Source organism: Eurosta solidaginis, chromosome 4 (genome assembly GCF_040869045.1).
Source record: "Eurosta solidaginis isolate ZX-2024a chromosome 4, ASM4086904v1, whole genome shotgun sequence".
Lineage (NCBI taxonomy): Eukaryota > Metazoa > Arthropoda > Insecta > Diptera > Tephritidae > Eurosta > Eurosta solidaginis.
In genome coordinates this window covers 184,250,506-184,269,908 of record NC_090322.1, presented here as the reverse complement: position 1 = coordinate 184,269,908, position 19,403 = coordinate 184,250,506, and the positions used below count along the sequence as shown (strand labels likewise).

The 19,403-nt window shown below is 36.5% G+C and overlaps 2 protein-coding genes across 20 annotated transcripts in view; one reads left to right on the top strand and one right to left on the bottom strand.

Annotated features, from left to right (window-relative positions):
- LOC137250764 (uncharacterized) overlaps positions 1-19,403 on the bottom strand; it is a 411,869-nt gene that overhangs the window by 178,165 nt on the left and 214,301 nt on the right. The gene's annotated exons all lie outside the window — the stretch shown is intronic.
- kirre (kin of irre) overlaps positions 18,348-19,403 on the top strand; it is a 209,961-nt gene continuing 208,905 nt past the window's right edge. For 12 of the 17 annotated variants that reach the window (XM_067784160.1, XM_067784158.1, XM_067784157.1 and 9 more), the window contains exon 1: positions 18,386-18,576. The gene's annotated coding sequence lies outside the window, so the exon portion shown is untranslated. The other 5 variants (XM_067784163.1, XM_067784156.1, XM_067784154.1 and 2 more) reach the window with 5 other exon arrangements.

Genomic DNA, 19,403 nt, shown 5'->3' with positions numbered 1-19,403 from the left:
AGCTTCTTTAAAGAGGATTTGCTGGCGCTCATCTGATCAAGATTGAACTAAAGTTTCTAGTCTTCAGAAAAGGGGAAACACCAAGGAACTTGGCGATCTTGCCTCAGTTACCAGTATTGAGATAAAAAAGTATCTATAGTTGTTAAAAGATGCCCATTTTATGACTTATATAAAGCACACCGGTTATGCCCAATTCGGCATCCGACACCATAGGTCTCGTCTCTTACACTCTATCAAAAAGTCTCCAAAGAAAGACTAACGGCTGTTATATGGCACTTTTCAATGTAAACGGACCGCTCTGGAGGCTTATATCCAAAATTTTAAGAGATAGTTTTCCCAATTCGATTACAAAAGAATGCAAATTTATATCGAATACCTTTGAGGAGATAATTGGAAAAAGGCTGTGGATATATATTTCTTTCCCAACCACTCTTTTATTTGCAAGTTAAAATAAAACATGATATTTGAACTGCTCCAGAAATCCACTCGAGAGCTGATTATCAAGTCAACTCCAACTAAGTAAGATATTCCAGGTATTTCTGTAAACAAAACATCATTGCCGGAAGTGAATTTCAGTTTGCATAAATGCAACTAATCCGTATGCGAGTACTTGCAACAGCTGATGAATATACCAAGAATCTTTGTATTTGTGCCAATGTGAGAGCTTTAGCAAACAAGCGTAACGGATCATTCAGTAGCGATGTCAGCGCTCATTATAAAATTAACAACAAACAAGTAAGGAAGGCTAAGTTCGGTGTAACCAAGCATTGCATACCCAGCTGTACACCTGAAATGCTGTTGTTGTTTGTTTTGTGTGCTTAATAGTGTACAAGGCTGCGCAATAGTACATATACATATGGTTCTATTCTGAACTAATTTTTCTTCGAGTTATGGTTCCCGAAACATAGAAAATTGCTTAGTCATAAAAAGAGCGGTGCACGCCCATTTTTTTTTAATTTTAATTTTTTTCCTATTTATTGTTATAAATCCACTTGGGAAATGAAATACCATTGATATAAAGCTCTTTTCTGCAAAGATATAGCTTATTTTATTCGTCCAACGCTCTTTTAAAAATCTTTTATATAAGAGTGGGCGTGGTCCTTAACTGATTTCGTAAATTTTTCTTCAAAGCATAGTAAAGGCAACCTCTCTGCCGAATTTTGTTACGATAGGTTTAACAATTTTTGATTTATGATTAATAATATTTGTAAAATTGATTTTATCACAAGTGGGCGGTGCCATGCCCATTTTAAAAATGTTTTTCAAACTTTTATCAAGAGTCTCAATATCAGTCCACACGTCAGATTTCAACATTCTAGGTGTATTATTTACTAAATAATCAGGTTTTTTGTGTTTTCCTAAATGTTGTATATAAAAAAGTGGGCCTGGTTATCATCCGATTTCGCTCATTTTCAATACCAATCTATTCTGGCTCAATATAAGTTCGTGTACCAAATTTGGTGAAGATATCTCGAAATTTACTCAAGTTATCGTGTTAACGACAGGCGGACGGACGGACGGACATGGCTCAATCAAATTTTTTTTTTGACACTGATGATTTTGATATATGGAAGTTTATATCTATCTCGATTTCTTTATACCTGTACAACCAACCGTTATCCAATAAAAGTTATAAAAGTCTGTGTACAAGTACAGCTGGGTATAAAAGTGTGAAATGATCTGAACTAGCAGGAAGCCAAAACAACAACAAACTTTGTTCTCAATGATCTTAGAGTATTGTCGCGCAACGGAAGTGGCAATGTCAGCGCGTGCTTATAAATACTTTTAAAATACAACACAAATGAAAGAAAAAAATTTACTATGTGGGTGATACCACGAAATTGGGGGAAGACCCTCAGTGGCATTGTATTTTTGTAACTAAAAGAAGACGTGTTGCTAACAAGCTTTCGATACGAAAAAACAACAAAATAACTTACGTAAATATATTGTGGAAAGAATAACAGCAACAAATGTTCTAGAAACGACAGCGCAAAAGCAATCGGAAACGTGTCTAAAACCCAGCTGCTGTGATCGCTGCACACGCCTATTTAAATATATGAATTTACGAGCATGTGAATATTTATCACTGCGGATTCATATATGTAAATGTGAGAGCATACGTATATTTGTATGTACACCGTGGTTAAAACGATTAAGTAGTTGCAAACTACCACGCAACGAATATGATCTTCAAACACAAACGAGTAGCCCACAAATTGTCACTTTTTGAATTTCGTCCAGAGATATTTTCAGATAAACCAATATATAAATCGGTGTTCAATAACGATATACATGTACAATGGGTTCAAGTCCTAGAGCCGTAAAACTAAACAAGGTATGTCATCGATGAGCTATAGTTATCGATTTGTCAACGAAGTGTTATAAATTTGCTATACATAAAAAACGGCGGGTAATCGGTTTGTCATAGAAAAGTTATCAATTTTGTATTGAAACTTTATTGATTATTTATCGAATAGTTACTGATACAATGCCAGAAAATTATCGATTTGTTGTTCGAGTATTGAAAAATTTTATAGGCGTGTTATCGTTTGTTATCGAAAGTTCAATGATTTGTTGTCAAAACGTTATCGATTTATTATCGAAAATCATGGACAATTGTTTCTTTTTTGTTTTTATCGGCCTATTGATAAATGATTCAAGGTTCGATTCGAGCTCAAGGCCAGAATAATAATTTTTTTTCTAATGATAATTATTGTTATTTTTTTAATTTTTCTAAATTTGAAAAATTGTATTTTGTTTTTGGAATAGTAAGTAGAAAATTTTTCAGACAACATGCAATAGCTGTGCAGATAGATCCATTTCGAAGGGTGCTAAGCCTTCATCATCAGACACTTTAGGCATGCTGCTCAAACCATTTAGCTATATAGCGGTGGTTTGTTTGACCGGCAAATTTGCTATTTCTATGCCTTTTACCAACTATATTTATCAGTTTTGCGCCATCGGAGTTTAACAGCGCATCGGCGGCCACCGTGGTGTGATGGTAGCGTGTTCCGCCTACCACACCGTATGCCCTGGGTTCACAACCCGGGCAAAGCAAAATCAATATTTTAGAAATAAGGTTTTTCAATTAGATGAAAATTTTTCTAAGCGGGGTCGCCCCTCGTCAGTGTTTTGCAAGCGCTCCGGGTGTATTTCTGCGATGAAAACTCATCTGCCTTGCAGATGCCGTTCGGAGTCAGCATAAAACATGTAGGTCCCGTTCGGCCAATTTGTAGGGAAAAGCAAGAGGAGCACGACGCAAATTGGAATAGAAGCTCGGCCTTAGATCTCTTCGGAGGTTATCGCGCCTTACATTTATTTATTTTTTTTTTTTTAACAGCGCATTATCGAAAAGTTATCCATTTATATCGAAAAGTTTTCGAATTGTTCTCAAAAAGTTTTTAATTGATGATCGAAAAGTAATTGATAATTTATCAAAGATTTATCGATATTTTATGAAAAAGTTATTGGCCTGCACCAATTTCTTATCGGCGTGCTATCGATTTGTTATCCAAAAGCTACCGATTTGTGATCAAAAATTTATCGATTTATTATCGAAAAGCCATCGAAGTACTAACAATTTGCTAACGGCATTTTATCGATTTGTTAATGACGTTCCAATGGATTTTTAAATTTCTTATGAAAATCATACCGATAAAACTGCGATATGAAAAAGTTAACCCATCTGTGACCCGTGTATAAATAACTAATAAACGGTAAATATTAAACAATAGCTTGTCGGTATCGTTTGTTATCGATAAAAAGCCGACGCAGCTCTTCTCAAAAATCCCGAAGTTATTACAATTCTCCTAGCATTCCCCCGTTCTAGTTTTCTTAGTAGTCCGACTTTTTTCCTCCGATTTGGTTTAAAAGCGACCAGATGGCCGCCGTGGTGCGGTGGTAACGAGCAAAGAAACATCAAAATTTAGAAAGAAGTTTTTACAATTAGAAAAAAAAGATGTCTAAGCGGGGTCGCCCCTCGGAAGTAGTTTGCCCAACATTCCGAGTATATTTCTGTAATGAAAAGCTACTTAGCGAAAATACCGCTGCTTTGCAGCTGCCGTTCCGATTTGGAATAAGACATGTAGGCCTCGACGAAAATAGGAAGAGAAGACTAAATTTATTCGCGCAAAACATTTTTATTTTTTATTTTTTCTAAAGCACTTTCCAGAGTATTTCGCTCAGCATTTAATTTCGCTCATGTGAATTTAACTAAAATGCTCCTCTGGCTTTCTTTTAATGTGTACAAACAAGTATTTACCAAAACTTTTCATATGTTTTCACTACTACTTTTCGAACCAGGCTAAACTAATTCTGAAAACTCTTATAGTAAACTAGTATTCGATCGGTATAGTTTGGTTTTCACTTGCAGGGTAAAAATATGCATCCGTTTGTATTTATTGCTAAGTATCGTGTTCATATACACGCCCCTTAATTCTACCATTGTGACAAAGATCATTGTCCGATGCAGTGGCTTACCGTAGATTTCTGAGGAGAGGTGTTTGGAAAAAGAAGTTACATGTTGGACTTGGAAAATTTGCGTGACGTATTTGGTAAAAGATATTGGGAAATAATGTCTCTGCAGTTTTAGGTAAATGCATAACCTTCTGGAGCCTGAGAGTAGCTATTTAGATACCTTTGGAAACTTTGTTATGGTACTTCAGGCTTCACGATTTATGGACTCACTGGAAGGGATGTTTATAGGAGTCAGAAATAAGATTAAGTCCAGAACAGTGGTAACCAAAATTAAAACTATGACTGTGTTGGTAAGAGTAAAATCTTCGTAGTCGTAATGGTTTAGTCGTGCATCAACGAGCAACGAGCAAGACGTATGCATGCATCTTTGTAAAAACTCAAAAAACAATTAAACAATTCTCAAATAATCTATAAGAATAGTTTTTCATTGCTTGATTCCAACAAGAAATTAAAAAATATATATATATTGTTAACACTAAACAATTAAAAACATTCATGAATATTTGTTCGAAATTATTTGTTTATTGAAAACTGAAAATAAGCAATAGTCCCTTCGTATGCTTGCTCAGCGACTTATTAACGAATATAATATGTGAGAAGTTAGTGCATCCAATTACTTCCCCAATTCGCGACATCTACTCTTCAACCATTGCTTTTGTTCGCATTTTTCTAGCTACTAAACTGTCGCACTCGCAGCAAAACAACAAAGATACCAATTTTTGTTTAGAGGCATAAGGATACTTATTCATATTGTTACGAATATTAGCAACACTTAGCAACACTGCTAAGCCGATGCTAAGCAGTGATTGTATGCACATCCATAAATCAATCATTACGTCTACACATATGTACGTACATGCAGCGGAGAAGCAACGCACAACCACATGCATATATCTGAGATACTCCCGAAAGTATGCAATGAGAGAAGCTATAAAATCGTGCATCTGTAGTTACAGCTGAGAAATTTAATAGCTGATGGCCAACTAGTAGATTCTGGAAATGGAAGCGCCTAGAAGATGCGAACGAGGAAATCAGAGAGTATAAAAGGCAATACCGCTAGAGGCGCTACAATCAGTTTCGATTAAGCACGCTATCTGTCGGACAATAGTGGAGTTATTTATTGTGAAGTACTTGAATAAAGGCCATTTTGCATTATTAAATATTGAAGTTATTTATTCAACAGTTTAGCGATACGAAGATTAGTAGAAGGTTGCGAATAAGAGGATTTGCAGTAAATTCGTTACAATATTTAAAAGGATTGACTTCCAGCCAGTCCTACTGACCCTATAGGAATGATAGGAATAGCCTGTCTTGCGGTCAGTTTTATATCTTGTTTTCCAGTAAGACGAGTTTCAAGTAATATGAAAGGAAACGATCAATCAGTACAGTGATAAATCCAAGCGCCCATGCCTATACTTATCATTTCGACCAGCAACCGCAGCAATTTTGTCGCAAGAGTTCTTATTTAACACAAAAGTTATACGAATATGCCCCCAACATACCCTCTTGAACAAGCCACTGGCAATGTTGATGCCCAGTATATAAGTATATTCCTCAATTCTCCATTCTCAAGTATCGCTTACACATTATTGTTTGTTGTTGCATCACTGCCATTGAAATATCCACAGTTGCACGCATCATTAGATTTGTTGTTTCAGTCTGTTACATTATCCGTATCACTGGGCTTTTTGCCCCTGTCACTTGCGTGCTATCTTCACATCCAACATTTGTATCGACCTTTACATAGTCCATTGTATTGTACTAGCGCTGTTGTTGTTATTGCTTTGCTCACTTGAAAAGCTACATGCATATTGTGTACATTTAGTGGCAAAAGATCACGTCAGGAGTTCGTATCGATCACTCAGGTAAACACACAGTCGATATCATTACCATATCACTCTCAAATGGATATCCTCGATGCGTGCTGTCAAAACTTTTTCAGCTGTTACTGAAAATGTCTCCACAGCGCCCACTTTTGTAAATACGTAATTCTCATATATCTTAGTACATATATATGTATGTGTGTATACATGAAATTGTGTTTATAAATTTATGCATTTATGCATATTTTTTCTTTTATTTTGGGTATGCGACACAGTTAATTATGGCTTATGTTGCATCCTGCCCTTCAGTGTTTTTCTTTATTTTCTTTTCCCTTGTTGTTTTTGCAGCTAATTTGTATATATTTGACCCGATTTCAAGACATCTACAGGCCAACCTATGTTTGTGTGAGTTCATCAGTTGTGGAGTTTTTAAAGAAATCCGCATCTGAACTTGAGTCATACTGTTATGAATATAGAGGTCATAAATTTGAGATCCTCTGACATCACATTTCTTTGGTTAATTTATTTACATTACTATCAACGCACGAAATTTATATGCATCTGTATATATGCATGAATGCCATTTGGGCTATTGATCCCACTGCTTCTGCATTTTTTAATCATGTTTTTCGAATACATTGATGACATCTTAAGAAAGCGCTTGTTCGTGAAATATCTTCTGTTAGTGAGATCCTTATGGTTTAATAGCTCTCTTTTTATTCCCTTTAGATCTTAATAGCCGAAAGGAATCTAGCCGAGTTTAATGCAAAGCATAATTTTGTCATAGCTGACCAAGGGAGACTTCGATTCTTTCCAGCAAGTTTTTTAACGAAATAGCGATCCCCCTTTGCTTTGATATCACATGAATATGACAAGCGATTATAAAAAGCTTCAAAAACAATATGTACTAGGAGATGTGGAGCATTTTCAGCCCTTAAACTACCTAGCCATCGGAGCAGTTGACTTTTAGAAACCGTACAGCTGATCGACATAGCACACATGCCTGTACAACTTTTTTGTCACATATTTCAAAGGTGATCTCATCTGCTGCACGATAGCATGTGATTTCTGCTCATCAACCGGTGAATTGATTTCCCCACTGACTACTTGGTCAGTCCAAAACAGCACTTATCGGAAGGAGAAATTCTCCATTGAATTCTTAGGCTTATTCCATTTTGGTGCCAACGCTATTTCTCAAATAGATAAAGCTTTGCTCTGTTTGAAGGTTTTAGCAGTCAGGAGTGTTGCGGGTACCAGAGGCGTAAGTGCGGTAACGCCTTGGTTGATGCTCTTAAACACTTTGTCAAAACTTCGTTGACCCTCGGTGGTGGCTCCTATTTTGCCGCTTAGAGTATGAGTGGATTTAAAGTATGGGCGGGTTAGCACTGCTGGCCTTGCTATCTTCTCCAGGCATCAAGTTAAGGAATTATCATGATAATGAGTCAATTGGTTCGAGCCCTCTTTTTTTTTCGAGTGGCCCTGAAGGGCCACTTCCAGTGCTACTAGTTCCACACTGCCATTAAAGAGATGGTTGTTGTTATGTGGGGACATACATAATGTATGTCGCGTGTCTCCCTAGGGAGAGTGCTTTCCTCTTCTGCGAGTTCAGGGTATTTATCTTTAAGAGCTGTATTCGCTGGGCAATTCCTTTCATAGAGGTCCGACGCCTTTTCTTTGGATATCGCTGAGGACTTGTTTGTGTTTTTTTCTTCATACCTGCTGTGTTCTCAGGAGCTGTATTTCCTCATAATGCTTGCGGAGATGACTTCTTAAGCCCCTGGTTGATGTGGCCTGTTCAATCAAATGTCTTTTGGGATGCCCAGATTTTTGGGTATTTAGCAGAAACTATTTATTCAGCTTTTCATTTCTCTCCCTAATGGGGAGTATTTTCGCCTCATTGTGTAGGTGGTGTTCTGGAGACCCTTCCTGTTAGGTCTCATTGTAAACTCCCAACATACTTTGGAGAACAGAAGTAAGTCTCCAATGGGTAATACGAAAGCCTGATGTGTTTTTATTCGAAAAATTATCGCCAGCATCCGTTACACTCCCTGAAACCTTCGTATAGTATTTTTCAGGCTAAATGAATGACAAGAATCTTGAAATCCGGGTTTGCCTCAACCCCACTTTTCAAAGAAACTTACTTCAAACGTAGCATTCTTTTTTTGTGCTATTTAAGTTTCTTTTTATTTTTATTTTACTGGTCGTCTACTATTTAGCCTGCAGTAGCCTCAAGTCTGTAGGTTATAATGAAGATCCAAAATTATAAAAAAGTTCTCTGATGCGGTTTTTACTGGAATAACTGGCGATCGGTCTTATGATATCGGCAGGATCAACAGCGGCAGTGAGTTGGCGGGAGGAGTACCAGTATCGGAGCAAGAGGGATAGGAGGCGCAGATGAAATTACATTGGGGATGGTGCTATTGTAGCGCAATGCTACAACATGTCCAATCATAACCTCATTAATTTAGAGGTCGAAATACTCCATAACGAGGCAATGCCGGGTTCAAATTAAACTGCGGTATGGGATCTGGTGTCCTCTCTGAGCAACTAAAGCTGCCAGTTCGTCTTTCCGACTCTGCTAATATCTTCCCAGCAGATGTAATGGATATATATACGCCCCTGTCGGAGTACTCGGTGAGAGGGCGCAAGGTATGCATTTCCTAATATATCCTATTCGTCTAAAACCGTCGTTGCAAAAGCAGGGTCACTACTGGGTGCTCGGAAGCAGTCGGGATGCATCATCTACCCACATCAATCAAAGATAATGTAACATAGCCGTTTCGTTTCCAAATTATATTCCTCGGACAGCTGGAAAACAAGCAAGCAACCATGGGAGACTAACGATAGTAGGATTACAAGGGACTAGCTAAATAAGTCATGCAAATAAATCCTTAGTATTGGCGGCCGCCGTGGTGTGATGGTAGCTTGCTCCGCCTACCACACCGAAGATCCTGCGTTCACGCCCCGGAAAAAGCTACATCAAAAACTTTAGAAACAAGTTTCTTCAATTAGAAGAAAATTACTTCACTTGATTTCAAAGGTGATGTTGTTTGCGTTAATTCTGGTTTCCTAATGAACGAAGTATTTTAATATTTCGAAATTATAGCAGACAACAGTGACATGGTTGCCTAGTCGCAAAAGTGCTTACTCTTTGCTCGATGACAGCAAATACTTTTTTTTTGTCCGCATGCACTATAAAACCCATCTTTTCTGCTTTTTTCTCCAGTTTGGAGTAAGCAGAACACGTTGAGGGTGTCACCCGATAGGAGGTCCTTCCCAATTCTGACTGAGCTGATGGTGTCTGTATAAGTATTGCGAGGAGACCAAATTCAGACATAGCGGCATATAAGCAGCTGCTTTTCGTGCTGTCGAATGCGGCTTTAAAATCGATGAAGAGGTGATGTGTGTCATGTGTGTGGGTCTTTTTCCAATATTTAGCGCATATTGAAATATGGTCGATGATTGATTTACAAGGTCTGAGGAAGCACTGATAAGACCCAATCATCCGATTCACGGTGGGCTTCAATCTTGCGCACAAAACGCTTGACAGGATCTTATATGCAATACTAAGAAGGCTGGTCCTGTAGAATTTGGCGCAGTTTGCAGGATCCCCCGTCTTGTGGACTGGAGACTTAGATCCAAATCTTCATGCATGTATTTGTGCGACCATATTTTGTTTCTCTCGTACATGGTGTACGTGATGCCTTGGTAATGAACAAAAAATCCGTTTTTTTCAGAGGTTTCATCATTTTCTGGAAAATCTATTATAAAGCCATCAAGCAGACCACACCGGTTCGCCTGTTCACTTTAGCTCAGCAGCACACGCGTCTTCAGTGACTACATAGAGCAAACTTGCATTCAAGCGTCCTGGAATTGTGAACTAGTTGAATCACATGTAAAAAATTCTATTTTGCTGTAGACCGGCAACTGATGATTAGGAAATTGTCACCACTTCAATTGAATTCTGCAGATGACCGATTATCCGAATCAAAAGATGATAGCATTAATAAAATTGATTCTCATTGCCTAATTTAAATATTTTGCCCGTATTTTTTATGTCTTGATAAGATATTTCGTATATGTATGTCTGTGAAGGTGTTTGTAAATACGAGCTAAATATCATGCAGCAGTAAAAATTTTCCTTGATTTTCTCTTAAATTGCTTCCCAAATAAGATCGAATCACTTTACAATCACCCAACAGCTATATATTGCAAAATATTTACCTAGAATTGCAAACCACGCCAGAATATTTAGAATTGCTTACGATTGCAAATTCAATTTTTTAGCACTTACCACATCAGCAGCAATGAACTGTTTCAACATTAGAATGTATGTCACATGCAACAAACACGAACGAGCTCCACGTTCTTGCCACACACAAACACACATCTAACACTGTTTTTATTTTTACTATTTTCTTTTTTTACATACACCAAGATGACATACACACACTCAAATATAAAGTTAGTATTGACTGGTAGTCGACCGCATTCAACAGATGCAATAGCAATAAATTAAAGTCAACCCCAAACGAAAACAACAAACAAATATTGTTTGTTGGACTTAAGGGAACCATTAAGCAGATGATTGGTGGTGGCAGATGCGCATATATTTAGGACCCCACCAATTTACCTAGAGGATATATATATATAAATATATTCATATACATATATGTATCTATGTTTGATGTGTGTATTGCCCCATTCGCATTTTCCCCTTGCAACTTTTTTTTTTGGTCTAACTAACAACAACTGAGATAAAAGGTATTTATGAAATGTACTCTTGTTACTTCGAATACACCTACATAAGGCTTTATGAACTGAAAGGGCTTATATACGTTCACACAAACAAATTCTTCTTTAATTTTAGATTTTTGTAGGGGGAGCTTCCAAATGTTGCAATCTTTCAGCTTTGAAGTTTAAGTTGAAGATCTTCAAATTTGTTGTAATCTAATGTCGACAAACATTTCTGCTTATTCACTTACAGACACAAAAACAAGCGTATTTGTGCGAGTATGTCCACTAGAGCCTCCACGAACGATTGGTTTTTGACTTCGGTTTGTTAATTATTCGACTTGTTCGGTTAAGTAATCGGCTTTCGCCAGAAGGCCGTAGCCGAAAATGTTTGCTTTGTTTGTTTTTTAAAGTGTGGCTCTTCAAGCTGAAACTGTGCTGTGTTGGAATGAGTATTATGATCTTAGAGCTAGTGGTTTAGTCGTTGATCAACGAGGAATAAAATAAGACGAATGTACGTATTGTTTGCTAACATTCGAATGTGTTATAAAAATATTATTTCATTACGTGAGATTACCAAAGAATTATTATATTGAAATGCCTAAATAAACAATAGTCTCCTCCGTTGTTCCTGACTTGTACAGCCATGACTAACGCATCCAATAAAGGGAATAGCGTAACAATGCGTATGAATCGGGTCTGCACAAATGTGCTATGAAATGACGATCTGTTTTAGGGATAAAGATATATGAGGACTAACTTTTTCACTACTTGGGGTTATTCAAAGTAGACCAAAAATTTATAGTTAAAAAGGTTTGAGCAAGTGTTTAGGAGGCACACTAAGCTATCCACTGTTCGTGTTGAATACATCAAATGGGACATATTTTCAGTAAAGCTGTAACAATTTATATCGGCTGCGTAATAATTTCAAATCAAAAAAATCGCGACCAATGTTTCGAAGAAGAAGTTCGCTAGTATTCGCATCTCTATTTAGAAGCTTGGTGGAAATTTTCTCAGTCCAAAACAATACATCCTTGCAGCAAATGGCACTAGTTCCAAACTAGCGCAGGCCGATCGCGTTATGAGCCGGTACTAGTGTGTCTGCCAACTGTTTCGCTCTGCATCCGATTAGCATCAGTTCGAAGGTAGTCTTGAAACCTGTAGTGCGAAACTGTCGCTTTGCGTGATTGTTTCTCATATTCGCTGCAGTTATTGGCTCGGTTTCGACTCAAAAATGCGCTCTCGACTTAGCTTTAATGCTGCATATAAGTAAGTATAAGTGTCCGCTCATCACATTACAGAGATCAATATTGCACCAAATGCGCACAGGAAAGTTTGATTGATTTAAACTGTCTCTAATTCCAAGCTCTATTGGAACTTAGATATTTTTTTACTTATTATAAAAAATGCGATGAGGAAATATATTTAGAATGATATGATAATATCTCGCACACCTAGATCAATAGAGAGCCAACTCAAAGATGTAAAATTTCGAAGTAATGAGTATCTTCGGGCTTAGCAATTCAATACCTACCGAGCTGTGTAATACCTGTTAAAATGCTTTGATCCATGGTTATTTTGTAGCTTTCCACAGTGGAAGTGCTCCCTTATTAATACTTTCATACAGAAGGATGACTTGGAGCTAGTATTTGGAAGTTTTTTATATGAGGAAAATGTGAATCAAGTATAAATTTATAAATTTAAATAAAATTCATCAATTTAACTCCTCTTTATAATTCCTACTTCACAAGTTTTAGCTTATCTTTTGACTTTGGAAAATTTCGTATATGAGTCCTACATATAAGACATTTAGACACCATGATATGATATCACTTGATGTGATTTGTTTCACGCAGGAAAGTGATGGTATGAAGTTCGAAAAAACTTTTATAAAGGCTATTTGATATCGATTAATAAAATAATCCCTGAACTGCTAGTGTTATGTGCAAGATTGACAGTTTTTGGACACTTATTCGTTGCAAGTCGAACAACATGGATCTCATGTTGGCGGAAATTACATTTATGAATGTGATTTCAGTGATATTTGTATATATATATTTAAAATTTATTCAGCATTGAACTTTCCAAAAAAATTAGTTTTTCGAAATATGTAAGGCAGTTATTTCAATTGTAAGTAATAATGCATAATTTATCAATGTGATGGAATTTTATTGATATTTTAAACTTGTATTAACCACTACAAACATTCCTCTAGTGATGTGATTTGAATGTGATGCGAAGCTTTATGGAAAGTGAGATGCAATATGAATATTGATTTAAGGGGAATAGAGGTAATACACAAATGACATAATGACATATGATGTGATATTATATTTAATACGAAGTGATATCACTTGATATAATATAGTGTGATATATTGATATCTAATGTAATCCTTCGTTAAAATAGGTTGGGTCGTTTCCGCGATAGTAGTGGATATACAAAGAGATATAAATAAGGTCAGGTGACAACCCTACTTAAAAATTTCTATATTGAAATGGGGAGTAAAATACCTTTTGTTTGATATCCATATTGGCATATCTCATGTAATTTTTTTTAGGTGAATAGGTGACAACCTTGTGAAAACAACTGACAAGCACACAACAACAAATAAACACAAAACAATAAACGCACCAAAGCAACAAACCCACAAAGAAGGTCAAGCGACTAGAATTGCTGACTTTTACCTGCCTCAGTCAGCCACACAAATCGATCAGTAAAAACCACCCTCAGTTCCGAATAAACACACAGCACATATACATAAATATACAAAAAAATTCTCTGCAAAAAATGCGATTAGTATAGGATGAATCCGGCAAGAATCGCAAAGGAGTATGCGACTATAGCCAGTTCTGATCTCTTTATATCGGTTGGAGCATGTCCTATGGAGAGACCAGTTGTATCTGTTTATGCCTGAACGGGTAGTGTCGAGCTGGTCGGTCCTCTTTATACCCAACGGGTACTGTCGGACAGATCCTTTTTCTGATTTTCGACACTTCCTCTTTGTACCCCTTTCGGTACTATTCGACACGCCCTATTTTTACCCCTGACGTGACGCCCTTGAAAAGCTAGCGTCCTGTGATGAGATGTGGAAAGTGAGATGCGATAAGATGCTCATTGATTTAAGGAGACTAGATCCATAATGCATATGATGAGAAAATAACATGTGATGTGGTATGATATTTTATACGAAGTGATATCACTTGGTACAATCTAGTGTGATATATTGGCATGTGATGTATTCCTACATGACCTGCCCCCATGAAGAGGGGCATGTGATGCGACCTAAACCTGATGGAATGATTTTTAAGGTAATGCAATATGGACAGTGAGATGCAATGTGAAGATCATTGATTTAAGAGAACTAGATGTTATGCATATAATGATATGTTATAGTAAGTTATGTAGCAATGCAATATATATGATGGTATGATATTTCATACAAGATGATATCACTTGATACAAAGTTGTATCATATGTTGGCATGTGATGTAATCATACATTGCTTAATGTCCATGAAGACATATAACGCTATGTGAGGCCACGAAATCTAATAGACCCTCGCCAGAGACTCGCTTGCTTTGAAATAGTAGTCGCCAAGAATAGGTGATTATGGCAATTGTGTTGGAGAAGCTATACATTTCGCTATGCACCCCTTTAAAGGGTTGAGATACACTGCTCCTTGATTCCTCCTTAAAAATGTTGCTCTTCACAGCCCTCATTTGGTGTGATTCGTTTTGGTGTTGTACCCTTGTAAAAGTGATGTGAAGTGGTATTATATGATATAGCTCAATGTGACGCCAAGGTGTTTAATATTAATAAATCTTTCAACCTAGTCGATGGCACTATGATACTTTTTCCTCCTCGGCGCACACAACAGCGATCGCTTTCAAATTATGGGGGCTCCAAAATTCCTAGGGTGGATGTATATTGGTATAAACCTGGATTTGGCGTTGTTCCATCTCCAGTGCAATTTTTTCTTCTCTTTAGTATGACAAGGGGTGACGAAAGATCGTTTCAATATATCTACATCAGCAAATAAATTATTTGTAGAGAGGCGACGATGCTGAAAATTAAGAAGGGCACTCACAACAACAACCTCTCATATAATAATTAATTGATATCATCATTGTATATTACCAGAGCACATGACATCATATCGCACTATATCATATCGCATTAACACATTTTACATCACGTCGCATAAAATCACATCACGTTATGTTAAAAAAAATACAGATTTTAGATAGCAGAGCATAAAAACTATACTCTTGACATTTAAATTGAATACGTAACCTATCTCCAAAAACTTCAGAAAAGCGCATGCAGATATTCTCTTAAAAAATCATAGAAAATCAAAATATGAAGACATAAATAAAAGAGTAATTGAGAATTTACCTAAAGGAAACCTACCGATAACGAAATAGCTGAGGAATGAAAATTTCAAAATTTCTCTTAAACTGTAGTAGGGAGAAAAGTAGAAAATAACAAAACAAGGAAGAGGAAAGAAAATCAAACTGAGAAATTGTTGGAGGTGTTGGTAAGGAAGTAAGTAGCAGCGCCAACGAGCGTCGGAAAATTCACCTTTCTACAGAGATGAATTTTCACCTATAACTAAATATATATATAAATGCATGCATACAACACGATGAATGAGTAGGGCACCAACGTACGTGCAACAGCAGAATGAACATACATACTTACAGACATATATTGGGGCAATATATGTATATGCATACCAGTTCATGCCTAAGATTTGACAAAAACATTTGCCTACACATTTCTGCATGCAACACGACCTGAATTATGTTGCTGCATAAACCATGCTATATCATACCTTAATGTTGAATGATTGAAACGAATTGTTCCATGTAGTATGCCAAACGTTTGAAGGAATGTACATAATAATGTATGTATGTAGGTATGGCATTTTAGTTAAGAATACAGCGCATACCAGATGATGTACAATTAAAATAACAACAAAGTCAACTGATGGAAGTTGGAATGGAGAAGGAAGTACATTACATTGTGAAAGAATCGCATTAAAAATTTAAGATAAAACGAACGTGTCGTGGCGCATCGTAGCATCATGGCATGTCTGAGATATATAAAAATAGAACAATACCAAAGAAAGTATGTAGAACGTGTGCCATATCAATATACGAGTGGAACAGCGAGATAACAGAGCAATGTTAATAGTACTAAATATTCAGTAGAAATTTTTATCAAATACTATGAACAACATTTATTGCTCTGGAATTTCAATGACGTCGTACAGCAATTTAATGTATTTAAGAGCGCAGCGGTATTATGTTGTCATTATCTGCCATATGTTAGGTTTTGGCACAGTGTCGTAGTAGCGCTAAAACATTGTAAATAAAAACTGTAAAATTTGTTGGTCAAGTGTCTCGAAAAAAAGTTAGCATCTAGACTTTTATTTTCGATAGTTTATCAGATTTTTTGCAAGAAAATTAAATTTCATTATTGTGCTATTCCCGATTTCATTGAACCAATCTTCGGAAAGAAATGTCAACTATAGAATAAAAATTATTAAATTCATCGACATTGATTGGCGCATAGGCGAATATGTAGTTTTGGCCGTTGTTTAATTGGTCAAGTCAGTTATTGCCAGTTATTAACCGACGGGAACTGGCATTACCGAGGCAGACCAGTCTTCCTAAATCTGCCTCTTCCAAATCAGTGGTGATCACCCTCTCATAAGACTACTTTCTGCTCCGAAGAATTTTCATCTACTCGCGTAATATGACCTAGCCAGCATAGGATTTGGAATTATATTCGCGTTTCATCATCAAACCCCCGTGCTGGTGAGCGCATCAACATTCGAGAGGAAGATTTCGCTATTTCGCCCTTATTTCACAAACTCAGCGATTGAAGTTAAGCCCCAAAAAAGGCAACTATACAATCCACAAATCAATATACACACTCAAAGTGTGCATCCAAACAAAACGAAGGAACTCAGTTGTACGTTTGAGTACAATCCATGGTACAAACCCGAATACGAAATAATACAATTATTTGCCGTTTTGCTTTGTTTACTTTAGTGAAATGTAGAGAAAAGTAGTCGCATTACTTTTTGGTTTTCTTCGTAATTCATAATGATTTCGGCACTACTTGTATATTGGGAAGAGCTTCATCGGCTTGCTATCAATAACAATCGATATTGACGATTTATCTTTTTTTCGACTTATTATCGATAGCGAAACAATCGTGTAAATATGGATTTCTATTTTAAGTACGGGCTATCGATTTTGTATATTTGATAACAAACCGACGAGTCGTCGATAACATTTTATCAATCAATCATATCAAATCATTAACAAATTAATTAAATTTCGATAACAAACCGAATGATTGTCGATAACAAATCGATTATCCGCCGATGAAGAAGTGATAGCTCGCCGAATAAAAAAGGTAACACTGCGACAAGTAATCTATAACAAACGGTTATTTTTTCGATAAATAATCGTAATTTTTTCAATGCCACGTCGATAAAAAGTCGACAAACAACCAAAAAGTCATCGATGCGATAACTTTTCTATACCTAGTCGATAACATGCTGCTAAGAAATCGATAACAAATGCATTACAAACCAATAACAAGTCGTAAAGAAATTGATAATATGCCCATGGACTACCGATAACAAACCGATAGCAAACCCATTCCACAGATCACCTTATTCTACACTTACATACATTCTGTATTCCTCATACCACATCCCCTCCGACTTATTGCAGTAATTTTACACGCAGGCTTACAGTTACATTCCGCCTACTTACAATCTGGATTCCGCATATTGTGAGCGAAGATGTTTACACATTAAAAACATCAAATTTTTTAAATGCCGTGTAATATTTCAAAAATATACCCCAAGATAAATGCTTTCGTCACACTGTACCTAGTCTTAACAAAAACTGTAACAGAAGGTACATTGCAGATGTTAGATATGTGCTGTGTTCTGTAACGAGCTCAACATCTTCATTTTAGGAACTGTCCTAACAGTCACTGTTACTTACCGACAGTTGCAGCTAAACATTTCTGCAATAGCTCCACTGCTCCAACAGCATTCCAATGGATTAACAGCAACTAATATCACATACATTCATATATGTATGCACGTATGTATGTATATGCCGTTGGCGCATGTTGGATACCTACGCCGCATGCCATTGCGGCCATCAACACCACGCGCATATCACATTAGTACAAAACTCACGATACTCAGCAGCAGCAACTAACAGCCAGTAAAATCCAGCTCTTTTTTAAGCAGAGCAAACTGAGCATTGGAGCATTGGATTCGGTGGAAATCAGGTTTTAGTACGTGTTCCTCCGTGTTTGAAAACAGTTCGTTAGTTGGCTAATAATAGTGCGTTACGCGCGTGATGGCCTTTGTGTGGTAGTGTGTGTGACAATTTTATATGAAGCTCAACAAAAAAAAAGCAAACAGAATTGGTTATTAGATCCTTATAAACTTCAGTGGTCAGTTTGAAAAAAAAAAAAAATCAATCAATCAAAATATTGCGAGGTAAATAAAAAATGAAAAAGTTGCAGTGAAAAAGTTTTGGTATAAAAATTGTACCAATTAAAGAAACCTTTAATGCACTGCGAGGTATTTGTATGTGAATGTGATGTTGTGGTCAAGCAGGAATTGTGCTATACACATACACATACATACAAGTGTATATATTTTACAGAAACATACCGACTCAGTCATATGAATATGCTGTCATAACTACTCTCATACCTGCTTTCAAGTGATTTAAATTAGAATGTGTGTGTTTGTGTGTGTGTGGTGTAACACACATAGCTAAAATATGTTCCTGCAATTTTTAACTTAGTGAAGTTAAAAGAAATCATAACATATATTTAGTTTTTAATAAAATCGCATGCAACTCATAAAAATTCTGAAAATTGTTTTAAAGCGCAGAAACAAAGATATACCAAATGCAATCAAAATTATTAACAGCAAAATAACTGCGAGTGAAAAAAAAAATTTTTTTTCACTTACAATTTAAGTTAAGTGCAATATGCGGCACTTTGCTCACGCCTTCTGTGCCAAATATATATCAGTGTTGGGCTATTTTCAATAAAATATTGTGAAAACAAAAAATAAAAAGTTGTGTCTCCTCGAAAAGACCATACGGATAAAAAACTGGAACTAAATGGTTATCTGGCTGCCGCGGTGGGTAGCGTGCGTCGCCTACCACACTGAAGATCTTATGTTGAAGTCTCGTGAAAGTACTATCAAAAGTTTATAAACAAGATTTTCAATTAAAAAATAGTTTTCTAAGTTTCGCAGTGAAGACTCATCTGTCTTGCAGACGCCACGCGAAGTCGCCATAAAACAAGTGG